The 24,065-nt window shown below is 39.1% G+C and overlaps 1 long non-coding RNA gene across 2 annotated transcripts in view; it reads left to right on the top strand.

The window, feature by feature from the left end:
* Window positions 1-24,065, top strand: part of LOC130844922 (uncharacterized) — a 25,667-nt gene extending 1,602 nt beyond the window's left edge. Inside the window, exons 2-4 of one of the 2 annotated variants that reach the window (XR_009051266.1) lie at window positions 6,183-6,307; window positions 22,346-22,571; window positions 23,899-24,065. This is a non-coding gene — a long non-coding RNA (uncharacterized LOC130844922). Of the gene's footprint in view, window positions 1-6,182; window positions 6,308-22,286; window positions 22,572-23,898 lie in introns of both variants that reach the window. The other variant, XR_009051265.1, reaches the window with a different exon arrangement.

Here is a 24,065-nt window from a genome sequence, read left to right as displayed (position 1 = left end):
AAGGGGATTAGAAATACTTCATTAAAAGAAGAGGAGGTAATCATTTGCAATGATTCTTGAACAGCTTAGCAGTTGGAATTCATCCATTCTAGCAGTTATGCCCACATCTACCTCTTTGGTTTTGTTCCATGAACTACTAAAATGAAGTTCTTAATAGAAACTTTCCTCCCCAGAATAATAAGACTGGATGTCAGGAAATCTAGACTGTGGTTTCAATGTGTAAGTTTGGGCAAGTCAGACCTCTCTAAACTACATTTTGCTTAAATGGAGATTATAATTATAATATTTACCCTCTCTACCTTACTGGAGTACCAAGGCTCAAATAAAATACATGAAAAAATATTTTAAAACCATAAAGTGCTTCAGAGGTTGAAAATAAATTGCCTATAGAGATGAGGAGTGGTGTTAAATGAGTGAAGCAGATTAGGTATGAGTTAATAGGGAGTGGTGGGCACTGCGGCAAACTAGAGAGCCCACGTTCTATTTAAAGACTAACTCCTCAACTCTACCCAATTATTGCCATGTGGAACTGTGGGCTTGGTATTTCCATTGTTCCAATTTTCCTATAAAAGTCAGAAATTCTGACTTTTAAAATGTGAAACCTTCTGATTTTAAAATGTTGATAACTGATTCTTTAAAACTTAAGGACCAGATTTGGCCTATAGTCCTTCAATTACTGTCTCTCCATTATACAAACATATGGTAGAAATTAAGGTTTTAGATGTGCAATATGGTTCTTATAGGCCCTTGAGGCCTCTTCTAAAATTCAAGAGTCTTGGAGAAATTTAGCATTAGGTTCTTAAAACCTTTTTTATCGTATCCCTCTCATATTGGTTCTCTGGGAGGGGGCATTTTGCCCCACAGGAGTTATTTGGCAATTTTTGGAAGTGACAGCTGTGGGAATAGGAGGATATAACCAAAGGAGCATTAGATGATAAGTTGGCAGATAAGAGATTTAGTCCCAATGCTACTGATGCCCCTTTCCTGTGCATTATCCTCTGCCAACTGCAAGTGAAGACTGTGTGAGACTTGTCCTGTGGTCATCATTATCCCCACTCCCCACCTGGCCCAACACTGCCTATTTGTTGCCAGAGTCCCTAGCTGCTCCACGAAAGCATTCTGCTTTGCTGCAGTGCTTCCCAGCAACCATTGTATCTGCCCCTTCATCAGTTTGGCAGCTTCTGTGGAAGTCATGCATATTTTACTTGAATTGCTGCCCATTGGAACTTCACAGAAAGAAGTGACTGTGATGAGGTTCCTGGTGACGTCAGTTTTTAACGGCCTTGACCCCATCCCTTGATTTTAGTGTTGGAGAAATATGTGGCTTCATGTGCAGCTGAATTCTGTGGTGGTTGGGAAATTCTCCGTGTTGATGAGTTGTACCCTCATTTCTTTGAAATTCAGTAATTTATTCTGGCCTCGAATACATGATTATAGACAACTGACGACATTTCCCAAATGAAATATCTGCTTTTGCAGATGGTTCAGGTTTTGTGTCCTGGGCTGTGTCCTCTGCTGCCATCTCGTGGCATCTTTGCTGCCCGGGTCGAGGTCTCACAAAGGGCCTTCCTGCAGGGTAATGGCGTGGGTCAGTGGCTTAGTTGGAGAAGGAGTTGTGTGGTGCGACCCAAATCCCTCCCCTGCTGTGAGTCCACCTGGGCAGCAAACCTGCCGCTTGGCATGTTGTGAGTAGGCTGGAGGCGCAGGGCCCTTCCGGGTCATTCTCTCTCAGCCCCTTGGGCCTCTGTGTGTTATGCAATCCTGGACTTGAGCCACGAAATCAGTAAACTCAACTACCCAGGGGTAATTGGAGCTGACCTCCCCTGCTTGGCCTAATGAATGCCCTGCAGCCTCACCACTCGCCATCCAGGCTGGAATGTTCTTTATCTTAGTGAGGAGAGATGATTACCCTGTCAGGTTTCTGGATTTCATTTTCTTGTCTAGGCCCATTTTGGGTGCTCTGTGTACACGCCCTTCATTCTTGGCTTGCCCAGTCAGTGCTGCCTCAAATTCGATGTTTGATTGCTGGATTGAGCAGGACAGTGGCAGTATGTCACTGTTAGGCAGTGTTTCCTATAAATATGACAGGATCTGAACACTGTAGTGATCAGAGGTCCATCTCCAGGGCACAGGGAATCTAGGAGACTGCCCTAGTAGCTGGACTACTGGTGACTGAACAGGGAGTGACTCGTGCAGGAAGAAAGGGAAGAAAACTTTCAGTTGGTGCTAATTTTTTTCATTATAATAATGTATTTAAAACCCTCCAATTGTTAATTTAAATGTGTAGAACTGCCCTTCAGTTGTTAGCCCCACCTGTATGCTTTACATGTTTGGCTTTTTATGGAGAGCCCGACTCTGCCAGGCCCACGTGATCCCTAACCCCAGAATTGGAGGAAGAAGAGTAACAGGAAGAGTGAGGAAGGGAGGAGGAGGAGAAAAAAGGAGGGGGGGGAGGAGAAACTGCTGCCTTTAGTGTTTGTTTTAATCTGCTTTCCCCTGTATAAAAATTTAGGGGGCAGGGCCTCCTTGTGTAATTTCCTAGGCTACTAAAACTGGTGTGTATTGCTTCTCTTTTAAAATTCAGATGCCACTTAATAAGAGTTGTCTTCTGTTTCTCTTGTTTTTCCTTCTTTGCCTACATTTTTTTCAGCTTTTATTATATTTTGTGTTGCATGTTATTCTTGCTTCTGCTTATCATCTGAATCTTTGGTTTATTTTTCTTATCAGAAATTTTTCCTGTGTTCTGTCCAGAGTGAATGAGTTGTCTTTGTTGATACTTGTCTGTTTTTCCATGCCTTTGTAAAGTTTTCTTGTTTATAATATTTTTCCACAAGTCCAAGTTCCCCAGATATGACTTAATTTGTTTTGCTTCTTTGTAATTATGTGCTCACTTTGTGTGTAAAAAAAATGCTCTGCACCCACTCTTATGCTTTAGGTAAAGTAAGATGACTCAAAGTCATGGATGGCATAAGAGAAACAGGATTGATGTCTTTGTAAATCTCAAAGATAATTATAAGGAAGAGAAACAGTTCTTTGTGAACCTAAGAAGTGAAGCTGGGTCCAGTGGTTACATATTATAGAGGCCAGTTTTAGACCAAAAAAGAGAAACCAAAAACCTTTCTAAAGATGAGCTGCTTTGAAGTTAGGCTCTCAACCTCTGGGTATGTTTGAGGTGTTTTGTGCAATGCACTTCTGCACAGATAGGTTGTTGAAGCAAGTTTCCAAATATCAATTGAGTGGTTGAAATAGATGACCTTTAATTTCTTCTCCAGCACTCAGATTTGGTTTCTCAGCAGTGATGATGTGTTTTTTTGTGGGCTTTTTTTTTTTTAATAAATTAATTTGTTTATTAGCTGGGTTGGGTCTTCGTTGCTGCATACCGGCTTTGTCTAGTTGTGGCGATTGGGGGGCTGCTCTTCACTGTGATTCGCGGGCTTCTCATTGCCGTGGCTTCTCTTGCTATGGAGCACAGGCTCTAGGCACGTGGGCTTCAGTAGTTGCATGCAGCACACGGGCTTAATAGTTATGGCAGACAGGCTTAGTTGCTCCACAGCACTTCTGTGGGATCTTCCCAGACCAGGGATCGAACCCATGTCCCCTGCATTGGCAGGCAGATTCTTAACCACTGCATCACTTAGGAAGTCCCCAAGCTTTTTTAAGTGGTGCAATGACCGCTGTGATCTGGCCCCTGCTTTGCAGTGTCATCTCTCACATCCTCTCCCTCGTACTACACTCTTCAGTGGCAGCAATCTGAGGAAGGTGGCATTGGCGTGCAGCCTTAAAATTTTGTTTTAATTATTAATATGTGTGAGAAACACTTCCACCCCCATCGTTGAGCTTTACCCTCTCTGTCTTTCTCTTTTTTTTCTTTTTGATTAGCCCAAGGATGATGATGATGACAGCAATGACTCAGTGATGGGCGGGGTGGGGGTCAGGGCTGTTTGTTGCGCACATTAATGAGAAGTCGAAACAATTAAAACACCAGTGAGAAGTCAAAGTCTTGTCATGTCAAGATAGCTAAGTCACAACATCTCACTTTGGCACATATGTTTCTTACTTCCATGCCTTATTACAGCTGTTGTAACTAGTCCTAACCCCATATTGCTAACTGGTACTGATTCTTAAAGTCTCAGCTTAGTCTTCACCTACTTTGGGAAGAGTTCCTGACCTCTCCCATCATACCAAGGCTGTACTCTTACAGTGCTGTACTCATAGTTCTGTACTTTTTGTGAAGAGGATCAGAATGCACCACCCCAAAATGTGCCACATTGGCATGGAGATTGTTTTGATTGGAAGACAAATAAGAAGCAGCAAACTCAGAAAGAGCTCTCTGCCCTCCCTCATCTGAATAAAAATGGGATGTAAATTTCCCTTTGTGAGGGTCTTTCTCCTCCCCTCTCTCATAACAGGGGGAAGGAAAACAACCATTACAGTGCAGACAGAGAGTCAGCACCATGAATGGGTGCACACAAACAAAGCTTACTAAAGTCACCCTTATCTGCCATCAGTTTCCCCTATATATTTACTCTCCTGCAATCTACCACCCCTAGAAGCCCAAAATGCTTTTCCTTCCTCTTGTCACTTCTCCACAATTTCTCACCCTTTGTTAAATCGGTATATAATCACCTGTGTCTAATCACCTCTTTGAGCCTTCATTTCTTTTCAATGAAGATCCTCTGTGCACATAAAAATTGAAATATTAACATCAAGTGAAATGTGTATGTGTTTTCTCCTGTTAATCTGCCTTTTGTCAATTTAATTTGCAAGCTCCAGCTACTAAACCAAAGAGGGCAGAGAAAAGTGTTTTCTTCCCCTACAACTGAAATTATCATTTATGTGCCCAACTTTGAAGTGAGAACTGTGTTTATTCATCTTTATAACCCCAGAACGTAGCTAAGTGAATGGCATATAGGAGACATTCAATACGTGTTTACTGAATGAATGAATAAATAGACTAAGTCAGAAGGAGACTAAGAAGGCATTCTACTCAACACGGAAATTCCTACGCATCATTCTGACAGTCATTCAGTCCCTACTCAAACATTAACAGTAATGGTGCCACTGGAGAAAATCACTCAGACATGGCAGCTGGTGCCCCCAAAATTTCATGATCTCAAACTGCGACTACGAGGGTGAGTCAAAAATTATCCACACTCCGGTTATATTAAAATTTCTGTTGGCTACACTGTCTTATCAGTGCTTTCCGTTCAAGGCTACTGTCTCCCCAGCCACTGCTGTGCAGGTATGAATGTGTTACATCAGTTCATCTGTAACTGCGGTGTGAGCAAAAATGGATGCCCCCACTTGTGATTTGCACGAAAGAAGAGCAGTGTGCAGTGATTCGTTTTTTGTGGTCTGAGGGAGCACCTTGTACCGTTATTTATCAAAGACTTTGTGCACAGAATGGAGAAAGTGTTTTGTCACAAAGAAGTGTGTATTAATAGATAGAGATGTTCAAGGAAGTTCGCACAAGTGTTAGCCATCAGGAAGGAGCCGGAAGCCGTCCACGTCCACGGCTGATGACAACATTGAGAATACATGTGAAATGATTCTGTCGAATAGACGAGTGACAGTGGATTATGTGGCAAATCATTCGCAAATCAGCCATGGCTCCACCTATGAAATAATCTATGACAGACTTAGGTTTCAAAAAGTTTGTGCTGAAGGCTAAACTTCGGATTAAATGCAGAGGACTGCTATCCAAGGGCATTGTGATCTTGCATGACAATGAACATCTGCACACTTCTGCCCACACTGTCGACACTCTGCAAAACTTCATTTTGAGGTGTTAAAGCATCCTCCTTATGGTCCTGATCCTGCTCCATTGGACTTTCACCTGTTTGGTCCCCTGAAAGTAGCCCTGCGAGGATGAAGATTCACTTCTGATGCAGAAGTGAAGACAGTGGTGCATTTGTGGCTCACATCTCAGCCTAAAACATTTTTTATTGAGGGAATACAAAAGCTTGTCAACAAGTGAACAAAGTGTATTGAAAAGCAAGGAGATTATTTCAAAAATGCTGTTTGTTTTTTCTAAAAGTTAATTAAATTCTACAGCCAGAGTGTGGATAATTTTTTGATTTACCCTAGTAGATCCTAAAGGCAACTCCATAATACTACTATTGGCAGTTCGCAATTTTCACAGCTTCTACTTCAAGTTTTTTATTTTGTTTTGTTTTCAATAGTTAACTCTAAAGTGCACCTGGAAGAATAAACAAGTAATAATGAAAGAGAAGGAAGGAAGGAAGAACGAAAGGAGGAAAGAAAGAAAAAGAAGGAAGAAAGGGCTTCTAACAAGAAGAGTAATAAGGTGAGACTTGGTCTATCAGCTATTAACGTATATTATAAGGATGAAAAATTAAAACAGTATGATATTGACATCAGAATAGACAGATAGATGAATGGAATAGAATAGAGTCAAAAGGAGAGCTCAAGTATATACAAAGATTTAATATATTTTAATAGCACTATTTCTTATTAGTCAGTTAATCATAAACTGATTTTTTTCAATAAATGATGTTGGAATAACTGCATAACTATTTGCACTGTTACACTTCTGTCATATACCATACACCCAAATAAATTCAGACTTAAATGGAAAAAATCAAAACCATAAAAATGTGAGAAGAAATATAGATAATTATATAACCTGGGGCAGATGAAAACTTTTAGATACAACACTAATAGCAGAAACTAAAAGAATAAGATTGATTGTACATTAAAAATTTTAAGATTTCTATCAAAAAAATCGCAATAAAGGTAAAGTTCAAATGTAACATTAAGAAAGGATGAAAAAAAAGAAAGAAAGAAAGAAAGGATGACAGGGGCTTCCCTGGTGGTGCAGTAGTTAAGAATCCACCTGCCAATGCAGGGGACACTGATTCGATTCCTGGGCTGAGAAGATCCCACATGCCGTTGAATAACTAAGCCTGTGCACTACCACTACTGAGTCTGCAGACCCCAGGCACCTAGACCCCAGGCACCTAGAGCCTGTGCTCTGCAACAGAAGAAGCCACCACAATAAGAAGCCCAAGAACTGCAATGAAGAGTAGCCCCTACTCGCCACAACTAGACAAAGCTTTCCAGCAGCAACGAAGACCCAATGCAGCCAATAAATTTTAAAAAAAAGGATGACAGAGTGTAACATATAGCTAAAAGATTGTTAATATTAATATTGAATCTTTTCTTATAGAAAAATTGATAAAGACAAAACAGCCAATTTACCAAATAAAGAAATAAAGAAATTTAAATGGCCAGTAAATCTATGAAAGATGATTTATATTCATAGTAGTTAAATAAATACAATTTATTTTTTTGGCCACACCTCATGGCATATGGGATCTTAGTTCCCCAACATGTGATCTTAGTTCCCCACCCAGAGATTGAACCCGTGCCCCCTGCAGTGGAAGCTTGGAATCCTAACCACTGGGCAACCAGGGAAGTCCCTAAATAAATGCAGTTTAAAACAATAAGGCTATTTTGTGCCAATTATGTTATTATTTTTAAATGCATAAAACCCATCATTGATGAGTGTGCAAAGAAATAAGCACTTTCTTATGTCTCTGATAGGGTGGTAAATTGGTACAGCAGTAATGGAAAGCAATGTAACATCTTGTAACTACAGGTTAAAACTTGCCTACCTTGGCCCAGCAATTATGCATCTAGGAATTTTTTGCAGGAATACTTTTGGACATGTGTAAGGAGTTACCTATTGAAATGTTCAGTACAGCATTAATTTTACAAGTGCAAGCAGTTCTAAATGTCTAACAATAAGGTAGTTGATTTTTAAAGTATAATAAACCTAGAGATTGAAATATTATACTATATTATACTGGCATAAAAAAAGAGTTAAAGATGTCCATGGTATATTCCTAAATAGGGAAAAAAAAACCAAACCAAAACACACTGTATCATTGCATCCAATTAAAAAATGACAGAAGACTTGGATAGACATTTCTCAAAAAAAATTACAAATGTCCAATAAACCATTACATGAAACAAAACATGAAAATGATGTTGAACATCGTTAGTCATTAGGGAAATACAATTCAAAATCACAATGAGATACTATTTAACCATTTCACACCTACAAAGAGAGCTATAAAAACAACAGCAACAAATGGAAAATAACAAGTGTTGGTGGGACTTCCCTGGTGGCACAGTGGTTAGGAATCCACCTGCCAATGCAGGGGACACAGGTTCAATCCCTGGTCCAGGAGGATCCCACATGCCGAGGAGCAACTAAGCCCATGAGTCACAACTACCAAGCCTGTGCTCTAGAGCCCACAAGCCACAAGTACTGAGCCCAAGTGCCACAACTACTGAAGGCCACACGCCTAGAGCCCATGCGCGGCAACAAGAGAAGCCACCACAACGAGAAGCTCTCACACCACAACAAAGAGTAGCTCCCTGGCCACAGCTAGAGAAAGCCTGCATGCAGCAACAAAGACCCAATGCAGCCAATATAAATAAATAAGTAAATTTTTAAAAAAGAAAAGAAAAAAATTAAAAAAATAAGTGTTGGCTAGGATGTGGAGAAATTGGAACTCTCATGTAGGAGAGAGTTGCTGGTAGGAGCATAAATACTGCTGTGGAAAATAGCTTGGTGATTCCTCAATAGGTGAAACAGAGAATTACCATATGAGCCAGGAATTCTGCTCCTAGGTATATACTAAATAGGTGTTCAAACAAAAAACTACACGTAAATAAATGTTCATAGTGAAAAGATGTAAACAACTCAAATGTCCACCCACTGATAAATGAATAAACAAAATGTGGTATATATCCATATAGTGGAACACTTCTTATTCTGCTGTGCTACAACATAGATGAACCCAGCAAATATTATGCTAAGTGAAAGAAGCCAGACACAAAAGGCCACATATTGTGTGATTCCGTTTATATGAAATATCCAGAATAGGCAAATCTGTAGAAACAAAAAGCCTATTAGTGGTTGCCAGGGGCTGGGAGAAGGAGAGAATGGGTCTTGACTGCTTAAATGGCTGTGCAGTTTCCTTTTGTGATGCTGAAAGTGTTCTGGAACTAGATAGTGGTAATGATTGCACAACACTGAATATACTAAATGCCACCGAACTGTATACTTTAAAATAGTTAATATGGTGAAATTTATATTATGTGAATTTTACCACAATAAAAAACTGTGTTATAAAACATTAGGTATAGTTGGTTTTGTTTTTCTACAAGTATATGCTTAGGAAAAAAAGTGTAGAAGGATACATATCAAACTACTCTGGTCATCCATGGTGGTCATTTAGGACTAATGTTCTAACTTTTCTACAATAATCCTGGATTACTTGACTCCTTTTTAAGACATGCTTTAGAATAATATTTAATGAAATAGGAGTGTTCATCATGTGATGCCCTCCAAGTCCAGTCATGTCGCTGCAAATGGCAAAATTTCATTCTTTTTTAAGGCTGAGTGGTATTCCACTGAATATTTATACCATTTCTTCTTATTCATGCATCTATTGATGGACACAGATTGCTTCCACATCTTGGCAATTGTAAATAATGCTGCACTGGGGTACGTCCAAACCAGTAAATTTGAATAAAACTAATTTTATTGTAAAAACACACATATTGCATAGGACAAAAACCTACTGGAAGTATATATCTCAACATATTAATGGTTATATTTCAGCAGGTGATTATAAGTGAATTTTATTTACTTTTAAAAAATACAATTTCAGAATTCCTCCAGTGAATGTGTATATATATTACCTCCACAATCTGGGTTTTAAATATTAAAGTTTTCCTGGAGGATACATGAGCATTGTGGTACTGTAAGAAGCTTCCTTTGTCTCGCCCCTTCAATTTACAACTAGTAAAATATCCCTAACTCAAGAAAAGTTTCCTACCCAACACACCAGGATGCTAGAGAGAGCCACACGTCTGTACATGTGAAGGTGGGTGCATTGGAACACATGGAGGAGGAAGAGGGGGAAGCAGCAGAGGCAGTGCCCATGATTCCAGCACCTTGGCCACAGCAGCTGAGCCCAGAGCCCCAGAGAACCTGGTAGCAAGAGGAGGGGCAGCAGACACAACGTCAGCCTCCTGGCTGCACCAGTGCCTATGGGCACAGGAAACTGGGAGGCAGCACTGGTGAGGCCAAGACTGAGTCCCTCCAATTGCGGTGACGCTCACAACTCTCTCCCACTCCCCTGCCCTCCCTCACTGCAGCGGTGCCTGCAAACCAAACAACCCCAGACATTGCGGAGGTGCCCATGACCCTGGATCCCCCACCACACCCCCTCCCCTCCTGTGGTGGCAAAGTCTGCAATCCAGGCAACCCTGGACAAGGCGAGGGTACCCGCCATCCCGGTGCCCCTGGTGGCGACGCCAGCAACAGCAGCTGCACCAGCAACCCCAGAGCTATGACATGAGTACCAGTGACACCTCTGGCAGAGGCAGTGGAAGATGGAAAGTGCTGATTCTCAAATATTAACAGAGAAGCTCAGGTAAGAGAAACCAAAAACTTGTGCTATAGCGCCACCTACTGAAAAACGAAAGGCCTTCTAGTGACCAATCTATTAAATCGTTAAAATCAAAGTAAGCAAAACTTTCTAAATAAGAAAGGTGTTCACTACTTCAGATGCACTGGCAGAGGACCAATTCATCAAGCACCATTAAAAAAAAATCTGGTAAGTATCAAAAACAGAAAATGACAAGTCTACAGAAAACAAATTTAAAGTCACAGATGTTAATTTAGCTTAGAGAATTCAAAAATAGCTGTCATGAAGAAATTCAACTAAGCTATAAGAAAACATAGAAGGGCAGCTCAGTGAGCTCAGGAAGAAAATCAATGAACAGGGGCTTCCCTGGTGGTCCAGTGGTTAAGACTCCAATGCAGGGTGTGTGGGTTTGATCCCTGGTCGCAGAACTAAGATCCCACATGCCAGGTGGTATGGCCAAAAAAATTAATTAATTAAAATCAGTGAACAGAAGGAATATTTTACCAAAGAAATTGAAACTCTAAAAAAGAACCAAGTAAGGAATCTGGAGCTGAAGAACTCAATAAATGAGATGAAAAATGCATCAGAAAGCATTGGAAATAAAGAAAACCATATGGAAGAGAAAATTCATAAGCTCAAGGACAGAAATCTAGAAATGATTCATGTAGAAGAGGAAATGGATCTAAGTTTTGTGTTTTGTTTTGTTTTTTAATGAAGAAACTATGAGAACTATCTAACTACATTAGGAAAAGCAATAAAAAGATAATGGGTACCCAGAAGGAGAAGGGAGAAAGAAGGGAGCAGAGAACTTATTTAAAGGAATAATAGCTGAGAATTTTCCAAACCTGGGGAAGAAACTGAATATATATATTCATGAAGCTAATACAACACCTAATTACATCAGTGAAAAAAGACCTTTTCCAAGACACATATTAAAACTGTCAAAAGTCAATGACAAAGAAAGAACTTTAAAGGCATTGAGGGACTTCCTAGGTGGCCCAACTCTTGAGCCTGTGCTTTACAGCCCATGAGCCACAACTATTAAGCCCATGTGCTGCAACTACTGAAGCCCACATGCCTAGAGCCCATGCTCCACAAGAGAAGCCATGGCAATGAGGAGCCTGCATACCACAACGAAGAGTAGTCCCTGCTCGCTGCAACTAGACAAAGCCCATGTGCAGCAATGAAGACCCAACACAGCCAATAAATAAGTAAATAAATAAGTAAATAAATAAGTAAATAAGTAAGTAAATAAATAAATAAATTTAAAGGCATTGAGGGGGGAAAAAGACAGTAGCTACAAATGTACCCCAATAGGCTACCAGAATATTTCTCAGGAAAAACTCTATAGGCCAGGGAAGAGCAACGTTACATGCTCAAAATGACATACTCAAAATACTGAAAGATAAAAACTGTCAGCCAAGAATACTCTATCTGGGAAAGTTAACATTTGGTTATGAAGGAGAAATGAAGGCTTTCCCAGACAAACAAAAGCTGAGGGATTTCATCACCACTAGACCTATTTACAAGGAATGTTAAAAGGAGCTCTTATACCTGAAACAAAAAGGCAAAAGTATACAAAACTTTGATTAAGGTGACAAATAGAGTCAGAAAATTAGAACTCTATATCAGAATATGTTGTTAAACAATATAAAGTTTAAAGGGGAAAAAGTATTAAAAATAACTATAGCTACTTCAATTTGGTAATGAACTCACAACATGTAAAAGGACAATTTGTGACAATAAAAACATGAAAGGGAGGAGGAAAAGGACAAAACCTATATAAGCAAATGAAGACAAGATGCTATCAGCAGAAAAAGAAACCATAGTTCTAAAAAGGACTATTATATCTCTGAGATATTTTATACAAATCTCATGGTAACCACAAAAAAAATTTGGAGCAGAGACATGAAACATGAAAAAGAGAAAACAGAAAAAACATCATAGAAAACCACCAAACTAAAATGACAGACATAAACACAAGGAAAAATAAACAATGGAGATAAAGAGGAACCAGAAAACAAAAGATAAAGTGGCAGGACTAAGTCCTCATCTATCAATACTCACCTTAAATGCAAATGGATTGAATTCAGTAATTAAAGGACACAGAGTGGCTGGATGGATTGAAATACAAGACCCAACTATATGCTGCCTCCAGGAGATTCATCTTAGTTCTAAAGACAAACAGGCTCAAAGTGAAGGAATGGAAGATGGATACGCCAATTAAATGGCAGCCAAAAGAAAGTGAATGTAACCAATACTCATATCAGACAAAATAGACTTTAAGGAAAAAATGTAACGAGAGACAAAGATGGATGTTATATAATGACAAAGGGGACAATCCATCAAGAATTATAACATTTATTAATATAGATGCACCTAATATAGAAGCAGCAAAATATATGAAGCAATTATTAATAAACCTGTAAGGAGAAATTGATAGCAGCACAATAATAGTTGGGGACTTTAACATCTCACTACATCAATGGATAGATTATCCAGATGGAAATTCAACAAGAAAATATCAATCTGAAATCAGATGGACTTAACAGATTTATATAGAAGACCCCATTCAAAAGCAGTAGAATATACATTCTTCTCAAGTGCACATAGAACATTCTCAAGGATAGACTAGATGTTGGGACACAAAACAACTGTCAATAAATTTAAGAAGACTGAAATCACATCAAACGTCTTTTCCACACACAACAGTATGAAACTAGAAGTCAGTTACAAGAAGAAAGCTGGAAAAATCACAAATATGTGGAGACTGAACAGCATGCTACTGAAAAACTATTGGGTCAATGAGGAAATCAAAGGAGAAATTAAAAAATACTTGAAGACAAGTGAAAATATGGCATACCAAAATCTATGGGATGCAGCAAAAGCAGTACTAAAAGAAAAGTTTGTGGCAATACAAGCCTACCTCAAGAAACATGAATAATCTCAAATAAACAATCTAATCTTACACCTAAAGGAACTTGAAAAGAACAAATGAAGCCCAAAGAAGGAAATAATAAAAATCAGAGCAGAATTAGACGAAATAGAGGCTAAAAAGATATCAGAAAAGATCAATGAAACTAAGAGCTGGTTCTTTGAAAAGATAAAAAATAAAGAGAGACGTCTCAGACAAAACGAGAAATGAAAGAAGAGAAATTACAATAGAAACCACAGAAATACAAAGAATTATAAGAGAATACTATGAACAGCTCTACAGCAGCAAATTGGACAACCTAAAAATAGATAAATTTTTTGACTCTTACAATCATACAACCAAGACTGAATCATGAAGAAATAGAAAATCTGAATAGACTGACATCTAGTAAGGAGATTGAAACAGTAATTAAAAGAAACCTCCTAAGAAACAAAAGTCCAGGACAAGATGGCTTCTCTGGTGAATTCTACCAGACATTCAAAGGAGATGTAATACCAATCCTCAAACTATTCCAAAAAATTGAAGGGGAGGCAGTGCTTCCTAACTCATTTTACAAGGCCATTATGCTGATACGAAAACCAGACAAGGGCAACACAAAAAAGAAAATTACAGGCCAATATCACTGATGAATATAGATGTAAAAATTCCCAACAAAATGTTAGCAAGCCAGATACAATAATACATTTAAATGACCATACACCATGATCAAGTGAGATATATTCCAGGTATGCAAGGATGGTTCAACATCTGCAAGTCAATCCACGTGATATACCACATCAATAAAATGAAGGATAAAAATCTTATGACCACCTCAATAGATGTAGGAAAATCATTTGACAAGATTCAATATCCATTTACAATAAGAAGTCTCAATAAATTGGGTACAGAGGAAACATACCTCAACATACTAAAGGCCATTTATGACAAGCCCACAGCTAATAACATGCTCAATGGTGAAAAACTGAAAGCTATCTCTCTAAGATCAGGAACAAGACAATGATGCCCACTCTCATCATTTTTATTCAATATAGCATTGGAAGTCCTAGCCAGAGCAGTTATACAAGAAAGAGATATAAAAATCATCCAAATTGGAAAGAAAGAAATAAAATTGTCACTATTTGCAAATGACATGATTTTATATATAGAAAACCCTAAAGATTCCACTAAAAAACTATTAGAAATAATAAATGAATGCAGTAAAGTTGCAGGGTACAAAATCAATATACAAAAATCAGTTCCATTTCTATATACTAACAATGCACTATCAGAAAGAGAAATTCAGAAAAGAATCACATTTACAATTGCAACAAAAAGAACTATATACATAGGTATAATGTTTTAATTTTTTATCTTATTTTATTTTACTATACAGTAGGTCCTTGTTGGTTATCCATATTCATAGGAATAAATTTAACCAAGGAGGTGAAAACCCTGTACACTGAAAACTATAAGACATTGTTGAAAGAAATTGAAAAAGACACAAAGAAGTGGAACAATATTTTGTGCTTATGAAGAACTAATATTGTTTAAATGTTCATATCACCTAACACAATCTACAGATTCAAAGCAATCCCTTTCAAAATCCCAATGACAGGGAATTCCCTGGTGGTGCAGTGGTTAAGACTGCCTGCCAATGCAGGGGACATGGGTTTGAGCCCTGGTCAGGGACGATCCCACATGCCACAGAGCAGCTAAGCCCATGTGCCACAAAAAATGAGCCTGCACTCTAGAGCCTATGAGCCACAACTACTGAGCCCATGTGCCACAACTACTGAAGCCCACGCACCTGGAGCCCATTCTCTGCAACAAGAGAAGCTACTGCAATAAGAAGCCCACGCACTGCAGTAAAGAGTAGCCCCCACTCTCTGCAACTAGAGAAGGCTCATGCAGCAACAAAGATCGAATGCAGCCAATAATAAATAAATAAACAAATAAATTTATTTAAAAAAATCCCAATGACATTTTTCACAGAAATAGAAAAAAAACTCTAAAATTTATATGGAACCACACACACACACAAAAAAAAACACCTCAGATAGCCAAGGTAATCCTAAGAAAAAAAGAACAAAGCTGGAGGTATCAATTCCCTGATTTCAAATCATACTACAAAGTTAGAGTAATCAAAATAGCATGGTATTGGCAGAAAACCAGACATACATATCAGTGAAACAGAACTGAGAGCCCAGAAATAAACCCACATATATATGGAAAACCAATTTATGCCAAAGGAGTCAAGAACATACAATGGAGAACAGAAATTCTCTTCAATAAATGGTGTTGGGAAAACTGCACAGTCACATGAGAAAGAATGAAACTAGACCACCATCTTACACCATATGCAAAAGTTAACTCAAAATGGATTAAAAAGATGAAGTCTTGCCATTTGTGACAACATGGGTGGACTTTGAGGGTATTATGCTAAGTGAAGTAAGTCAGATGGAGAAAGGAAAATATTGTATGATTTCACTCATGTGGAATATAAAAAATATATAAATGAACAAACAAAACAAAACAAGGGGACTTCCATAGTGGTCCAGTAGTTAAGACTCCACCCTTCCACTGCAAGTGGTGCGGTTTCGATCCCTGGTCAGGGAACTAAGATCCCATATGCCACGTGGCATGGCCCAAAACAACAACAGCAAGAAAACACACACACACACACACAAACACATAGACACAGAGAACAGATTGGTGGTTACTGGACAGGAAGGGGGTTGAGTAGGAGGGTGAAATAAGTAAAGGGGGTCAACTGTATAGTGATGGATAGAAACTAGACTTTTGGTGGAAAGCACACTGTTGTGTATTCAGAAGTCAAATTATAATGTACACATGAAACAAATGTTACAAATCAATGTTACCTCAATTAAACAATAAAATTAAAAAAAAAATGCCATTCCCAATCAGACTGAAAAGTGAAAGTTAAATCAACTTGAAGTGGAAAAAAAGTTTTCCTTATATTAAGCCAAAAACTCGTTTTACTTGTTAAATGAAACCTTTAGTTGGGGGAAAACTGATAGAGTTTTAAAGGTAAATAACCCCAAAGAATCTGGAAACTACTAAAATGATGGTAGAAGAGAACATTCACAGAGACAAGTACGCATGTGCTTAGAAAGAAAAAAAATCTCTTATAGCTGAGTCAAAGATGTTGTTATTGTAGGGAGAAGTACCTTTCAAAAAGGGAAAGGCAAGCAAAGAAAAGAGAATAAGGATGCAACAGAGTCATATTAAGAGGTACAGACTAGAAGTTCCTTTTGCAATAGATTGTAACAAGCAATCTATTGTGCCAGGGAATTAAAAAAGAATCCAGGGAAGAAATAAGAAAACTATTGTCCAAATCTGTGACCTCTGACTACAGCTGCCAACTGGGCTGCAAGACATATGGGTTGCAAATGTAGTTTGTATTTATGAAAAAGCCTTCAGAAGGGGCCTGAGAAAATAGCAGTTATGAGCAGTCATGTAGCATTTATAATAATAATAATAATATTTACAGGTACGTTTGTCATGTTTACTCTGTACTTGACCCTGTCTTAAGCACTTCTAGTGTTTTAACTCACTTATTCCTCACAGCATCCCTAAAAAGCAGGCATTATTATCCCTGTTTCACAGTTAAGGAAAATAAAGTACAGGAAAGTTAACGTCACACAGTTAGTCAATAAAGAGACAATTCATATCCAGGAGACCTTATAGTTCATGCACTTAACCACTGTTACACTGCCTCTATGGCCAAAACATCTCCCCCTGCTGTGGTTCACAAAGGGTGGTCCTTTCAGAAAGTCCAGGAGGTCAAAACTGTTTTCAAAATAAGATTTTTTTTTCCTTTTTCATTCTCATGCTTTTATGAGTACACAGAGGAAATTTCCAGAGGCTACAGAAAGTGTGATGACATCATCACTTTAGCTAATAGAAAATATGTTTGTATAGTCTTGTGTTTTCTGGAGTTTTCTAAGGCACGCTGTGTGGGATCCTGAAACTAAAAAGTTTGAGAACCATTGCCCTAAGGTAAAGTGTTCTCTGGTTTCTGAAGGAATAATCAAGACTGATTGCCATAACTTATTGATGTGTTCATTCATTCAATAATTATTGAGTACTACATTCCAGGTATTGTGACAGGTGTGGGGATTACAGTGGTGGACAAGAGTGGCATAGTCCCTTGACTCATGGAGTTTGGTGAGATGGTCCTAAAACAGTAGGGTGCATGGGAATTACTTGGTAAATTAATTAAAAGTACAAATTAAAATGCAGGTTCATTTTTTAGGGGATGGGACTCAGGAATTTTTATTTAAAAAAAAAATAGCTGTTAAGTCAATTCTGAAGCAAAATATCCACTAACCACACACTGGAAAACACAGGTCTAGTGGGTATTTAGCTTGAAGAGAAAATTTGGGGAAATGAAAGCAATCACCATATATAAAGACCTGTGTGACTCCATAGAGCAGACTAGATACCAGTAGGGCAAAGCTAATCTGGAGTCAGATTTCCATCTAATAGTAGGTAGGAATGGCCATCCACGTGAGGCAGAGAATTCCCAATTAACTGAAAGTTTTGAGTCTGCTAGAGAGCCATACCGTAGACATTGCCATGAAAATTCTTACATTGAGTGTGACTTTTTCTATATGATCTCTAAGCATGAGAGAATTTTATAAGAACCAAAAGGAAGGGCTGATAAAAGTCACAACTAATTTAATGCACTATTTTAACCACAAATTTTCTCCAACAAACTATGTCAACTCAGATGATAATACAAATTCCAAAGTGATCACTTAAGGTTGGACAGACTACAAGGGCTGGCTAAAGCTCAGGAACTTTGAGAATGAGAGGATGAGGATTTTGAGAATGAGGAAAAGGTGGAAGGAGCTTTCCAGACCTCCCCTTCTTCCTTAAGGGGCTGCACTCAAAGTTCAGCATAGCAGTAAGGGCCTTACCTCCACAGTAAGAGCCAAGAACAGCAGACCTTTCTTCCATTTTGGGAGAGGAAGTTTGTCAGGCCTCATTATCCCAGCTAACACCTGAGTTCCAGGTTTATAAATTCTTTCTGCGTTATAGAAATATAACCTAACTAAGAAACCCATATGAAGCATTTTATGTAAATCAGCTACTTGCAAATTTCATTTCTTGCTGTGCAATTAGGCCTACTAGAGATTTCAGTAGAGCAAACTTAGCCATGGCCTGTATACTCTACGTGGCCTACTTGCATGTGCATTAACCCTTGGAAGCAAACACTATTATCCCCATTTTAGAGATGAACTAGAATTAATTTTATGACTCACTTCATCTTTCACTGAGAAAATAGAAAAATCCAACTGAAAACTAATTCATTCTTCTTCACCAAGCTACCAAACTACCTGGGCCTATACCAGTCTGCCTTCTCTCCTGTTACAATGGATGAACTATTCTCACTACCATCTAAAGAAAATCCCCTTGTTTGTGTACTGGACTCCAATCCCTTTTCCTTACTCACAGGTTCTGCTCCTGTAGTTATACCCTCTCTGTTCTACACCATCGATTTCTTCTTCTATAGCCTACCAATATGTTATAGTATCTCCCATCTTTGGAGAAAAACAAAACGAAACACTTGTTTCTATCATGACACTGCCTATTTTCTCTGCTCTCCTATGTCACTGTCAGTATGAATTACAGTTAGTCACATATAATGCAAAATCCAAAATAGAGTGGTATATATAAGGCAGGGTTTGTTTTCCTTTATATAAAGGAAGTGCAGAAGTAGATATTATGGGTTCATATTGTCCCTAGGGATCCAAGCTCCTCTGTCTTCCTACTCTGCCATCCTTAGCATAAAAATTCCAGCCTCAAGGTCACCTCGTGACCCAATATGGCTACTGTACTCCAGATATTTACGTTCCAGGCAAATATAAGTAGAATGTTGTAGGAGGGGAAAAGGAAGTAAATCCTAGGCTTTTCTCTGCACCACACTACTGAAAACACTTTTGTCAAGTTCACCAATTCCGTATTTTCAAATTTCATATTAAATTTTCTGTTCTCATCTTACTGAGCTCTCAGCAACATGGGACATACTGACCCCTCCTTACTTTTGAAACAGTGCTTTCATCTGACATCAGAAACTCCACATTCTCCTGGTTTCTTTGTACTTCATTGGCTGCTGCTTCTTAATTGCCTTTGCTGGATCCTCCTCTTTCCAATCTCTAAAGATCAGTTGCCTCAAGCTTCATTTCTTGGTCCTCTTCTTTGTATACACTATTTCCCTAATGATCTCATTCAGTCCCATGACTTTTAATATTATACTCTCTATATGCTGCTGATCGCATCAGTTTATATCTCCAGACATGACTCTGTCCTGAACCCTAGACTCGTATATCATCCCCACTTGGATGCCTAATAGAGATTTCAAGTATAACATGACCAAAACTGGACTTTCTAATTCCCACCTTTAAAAAAACTTCTCTTCTCTCTCAGTCTTTCCCATTTCCAATTAATGGCACTAGCATTCACACAGTTCTCCTGGACAAAAACCTCAGAGTCATCCTTGATTACTTATTTTCCTCCCCTTCCTCATCCAATCCTTTAGAAAGTTTGGTCTACTTAATGTCCAAAATCTATCCCCAATCCAATAACCTCTTCCAACATTCTTGCCCACACCTTCATTGCCTCTTTTTTTTTTATAAATTTATTTATTTATTTATTTTATTGGCTGTGTTGGGTCTTTTTTCCTGTGCGCAGGCTTTCCTTTTTTTTTTTTTTTTAAAGTTAGGGTGAGTGGGGGCTACTCTTCGTTATGGTGCGCAGGCTCCTCATTGCCATGGCTTCTCTTGTTGTGGAGCACGGGCTCTAGGCGCGTGGGCTTCAGTAGTTGCAGCACATGGGCTCAATAGTTGTGGCTCACGGGCTCTAAAGCACAGGCTCAATAGTTGTGGCGCTCGGGCTTAGTTGCTCCGACGCATGTGGGATTTTCCTGGAGCAGGGATCGAACCCATGTCCCTGCATTGGCAGGCGGATTCTCAACCACTGCGCCACCTAGGAAGCCTGTCCTTCATTGCCTCTTATCTGGTTTATTATAATAACCTCTAACCCTTTCCTTTCTTCCAGGCCTGTTTCCATCGATGGTCAGGGTTAACGGTTACAAAAAAACCAGAAACTAACCACTGATTTAAGCAGAAAAAAGAAACAATTTGAAGGAATATGGTCAGGGAATTTGGAGGGAAACTGGTATGCAGCATTGGTAGGGTGGATAACAGAACACAGCAGATAAAATCATGACGTGTCATACATGGATACACCCTGCATGGATACCATCCCCAATGGTGTAGGATGCTGCCACTAGTTTTACCATGAAGGGGCAGGCAGTGACTCTCTCACAGCAACTCTGCAGAAGGAAAGAGCAGAACTTTAAGAAGTTTTTCTTCACCTACCTTCTCATTGCTACCCTCCACCCATAGTGTAGCGCCCATCCCCCCATGCTCTCTTTCTCTCCTCAATACGCATCTTCTCCTACCCCTTCCCACACACTCTAATTCAAGACAGACTTTAGTTTCCCTAAGTGTTTCTCACAGACATAGTGATCATGGTGGTTCATTTCTGGACGATTCTAAGCTTCCCTCTTACTTTACATTTTCTCCACGGTTGATTTAGAGGAAAAAGCCAGTGACCTGAGCTAATTTGCCAGTTGCTGGTATTTTCTGGTTCTTTACAAGTTCCTGCCGTTATTGGAGGAGGTTATTGCATTGTTATTGAAAGGAGGTATTGGCTCTGAGATATTTTTAACCCCCAAATTTCACAACTTATAAAAGGCTGATTTACTCTCATTGATGCAATAATTACAACCCTGGGAAAGGATCTGGAATGCTTTGTGGATTAAGATTCATCTTAATTAACTCAGTGAATTTTTGAGTGGTTATTGTAAGTAAGGTGTGGTGTTATGTACTATGAAAAAAAAAAAAAAAAAGGAAGAAATTGTCCCTGCCTTCTAGTGGAGGAGGAGAGGAATTATCTCATTATATCAGTAATATTGTAAATAAAGATAATTGCATACCTTAATAGAGGCATGCACAAAGTTATTAAGTGTATAGGATCCTTGGCAAAAGGGTGTTTCACAGAAAGGTAACATCTGAGCAGAGAACTTGAAGAATGTGTAGGAGTTTTCAAAGAAAGCAAACAGAAGGAAAATATTACAAGCAAAGAAAAAGTACAGTATGAGGCAAAGAAAAAAAGGCTTGAGAAAACATGGTGTAATCTGGGAAATACTACTAGATCAGTATTTCTAGAACATAAACCATGAATGAAAATAGGTGATAGGTATGTAAGTTGGTTTAACTTTTTAGGAAGGCCATTTAGCAATAACTCAAAATACTTTTGCAGATACTTTTTGGTCAGGAATATGTATCCTCTAGCATTGTTTGTAACAGCAAAAGATTTGAGATAACCTAAATATCAGTGAAAGAAGGAATTGGTTAAATAAATGATGGGATATCCAAACAATGGAAGAGTATGCCGTTATAAAAAAGAACAAGGCAGATCTATACGTACTAATATGAACTAGTTTTCAAGACTTATACATTGTTAAATGAAAAAATCTGGGTGCTGAGCACTGTGAATACAACATTATAAATTTTGAGTGTGTGTTGGTGGCAGGGGCAGGAGGGTGATTTCCCATTGATGCACAGAATATCTGGATGAGTTCACAAGGAATAGGGAACAGGAGCTGCCCCCTGAAGATAGGAACTGGGGATCTGGAGTGTGAGGCAGTGACTGACAGATTCTAAAACGGTCCCAAATCATCTCTGCCTTCTAATATTCATGCCCATGTGTAATCCATTCTCCTTTGAGTGTAGACAGGATCTGCAGTTTGTTTCTAGACAATATAATACAACAAAAGTGATGGATGTAATTTCTGTGATTATGTTAAATAGGACTGTAGTGTCCATCTTGCCAGCAGACTCTACTGAACCTCACCTTTACTGGATTTTAGGAAGTAAACTACCATTCAGAGAGGTCCATATGCCAAGGAACCGAGGATGCCTCTGGCTGGTAGCCCACAAGCACAAGGAACAAACCCAGCAACAATGACATTAGCTTAGAAGTGTATCCTTTCCCAGTTGAGCCTTAGATGAGACTCCAGTCCTGGCCGATAACTTGATTGCAGCCTTGTGAGACCCTGAAGCAGAGGACCAAGATGAGCCAAGCCCAGGACTCAGGTGAGCCATGCTTATATTCCTGACACATAGAAAGTGATATAATAAACGTGTGTCGTTTTAAGCTTCTAAGTTCATGGTAATTCATTAACATAGCGATAGACAACTAACACAGAACCTGACTTATTTTTCTTATATTTTTAATGCTTTTAACCATATGCCTGTAAAACCTACTTAAACATGACAAATGCTTCATTCATTGATAAACAATAAATAGATTAATAAACCAACCAACAAAATAATCTTTAATATCTTAATGATTTATTTATTAATAGCTAGTTATATCAGATGACTTCTGGGATGATGGCAGGAGAAGCTCTGCAGGTCTGTTCTGCAGTGAAATATCCATAACTGGCAAAAATTATAAACAAACATTTACAGTTTCTGGAAATTGTCACAAGGACATACAGCAAATGAAGAAACATTTATTCAAGAAAATGTACTTAAATCACAGTAAGAAGAATAAGAGTCCATGGCAACTGAGCCATGACCTGCTTTTTGCCTAAACTCCCCAGCTGAGTGTGATGGAAAGTCCATTCCAAGCAAGTTTGGCCAGTAAGACAAGGCACCGTCTACCCCCAGATCCCAGTCAAGGGCTATAATATCTCGCTGGGAGGAGCATGCCACCAACATTTCTCATCTCTCCAAATTCCATGTTGCAGAGGCTAAATGTGAGGCAAGTGTGCCAAGATATCAAAGTCTCCTTTCTTCCACCTGGTTCCCACTCATTGAACAGAGGTTCTACCTGAGGAATGGCAGGCTGAGAATACTGGGGCCCCAGTTACCCTCACCCAGTATGTTCATAGGGTGGCATTAGTGTGGAGTTCCACAGCAAGAGAGGCAAGCCAAGAAGACCAGAGATTGCTTCCCTACCCAGTGCCCTGCTCATACAGCAGGGGAATGATTCCAAGAGAAGCAGGCTACTCTTTCCACCTGAGTCCTGAGTCCTGAGTCCCGAGTCCCGCGTCCCGAAGCAGTTGCTGAGAGTTTTCTCAGTGGCAGAGGCGGGTCTTAAGAAGAGAGCTCCACAGCTCTCCCCAAGTGAACTGACTTTAACTGAAAAAAGAGTGTGGTGGCCATATATGGCAGGTCCACAGCTAATATACTCATTGGTGAAATTTTGAAAAGATTTCCTCTAAGGTCAGGAACAAGACAAAGGTGCCCACTCGAACCATGTAACAGGGAAGAGCTAAATTGGATTCCATGTTCAATCTGTTTCTTTGACTTTAACCTTTGCTTTTCATTGCTTTTGTTATTTTACAATCATACCTAATGGCCTGCCTCAGGGAACCCTGCCCTTCTGCCTGAATGTTAATGTGCCTCTCTTCAGCTCACAGACACTTTACCGTGTCCACCTGTGAGTCGCTGCAAGAAAGAAGAAATTAACACATACCCTCACCAAGGCTGGTCATTCCCGGAGATGTTTTGCAAGATGAATGGCCGTTTTACTTTTTTCCCCCACTGCCTCTCCTTCTCTATTCTACTTTTTTACTTTAC

Source organism: Hippopotamus amphibius, chromosome 2 (genome assembly GCF_030028045.1).
Source record: "Hippopotamus amphibius kiboko isolate mHipAmp2 chromosome 2, mHipAmp2.hap2, whole genome shotgun sequence".
Classification (NCBI taxonomy): domain Eukaryota; kingdom Metazoa; phylum Chordata; class Mammalia; order Artiodactyla; family Hippopotamidae; genus Hippopotamus; species Hippopotamus amphibius.
Note: the sequence above shows the minus strand (reverse complement) of the source record. Positions and strands in the feature narration are given on the sequence as shown.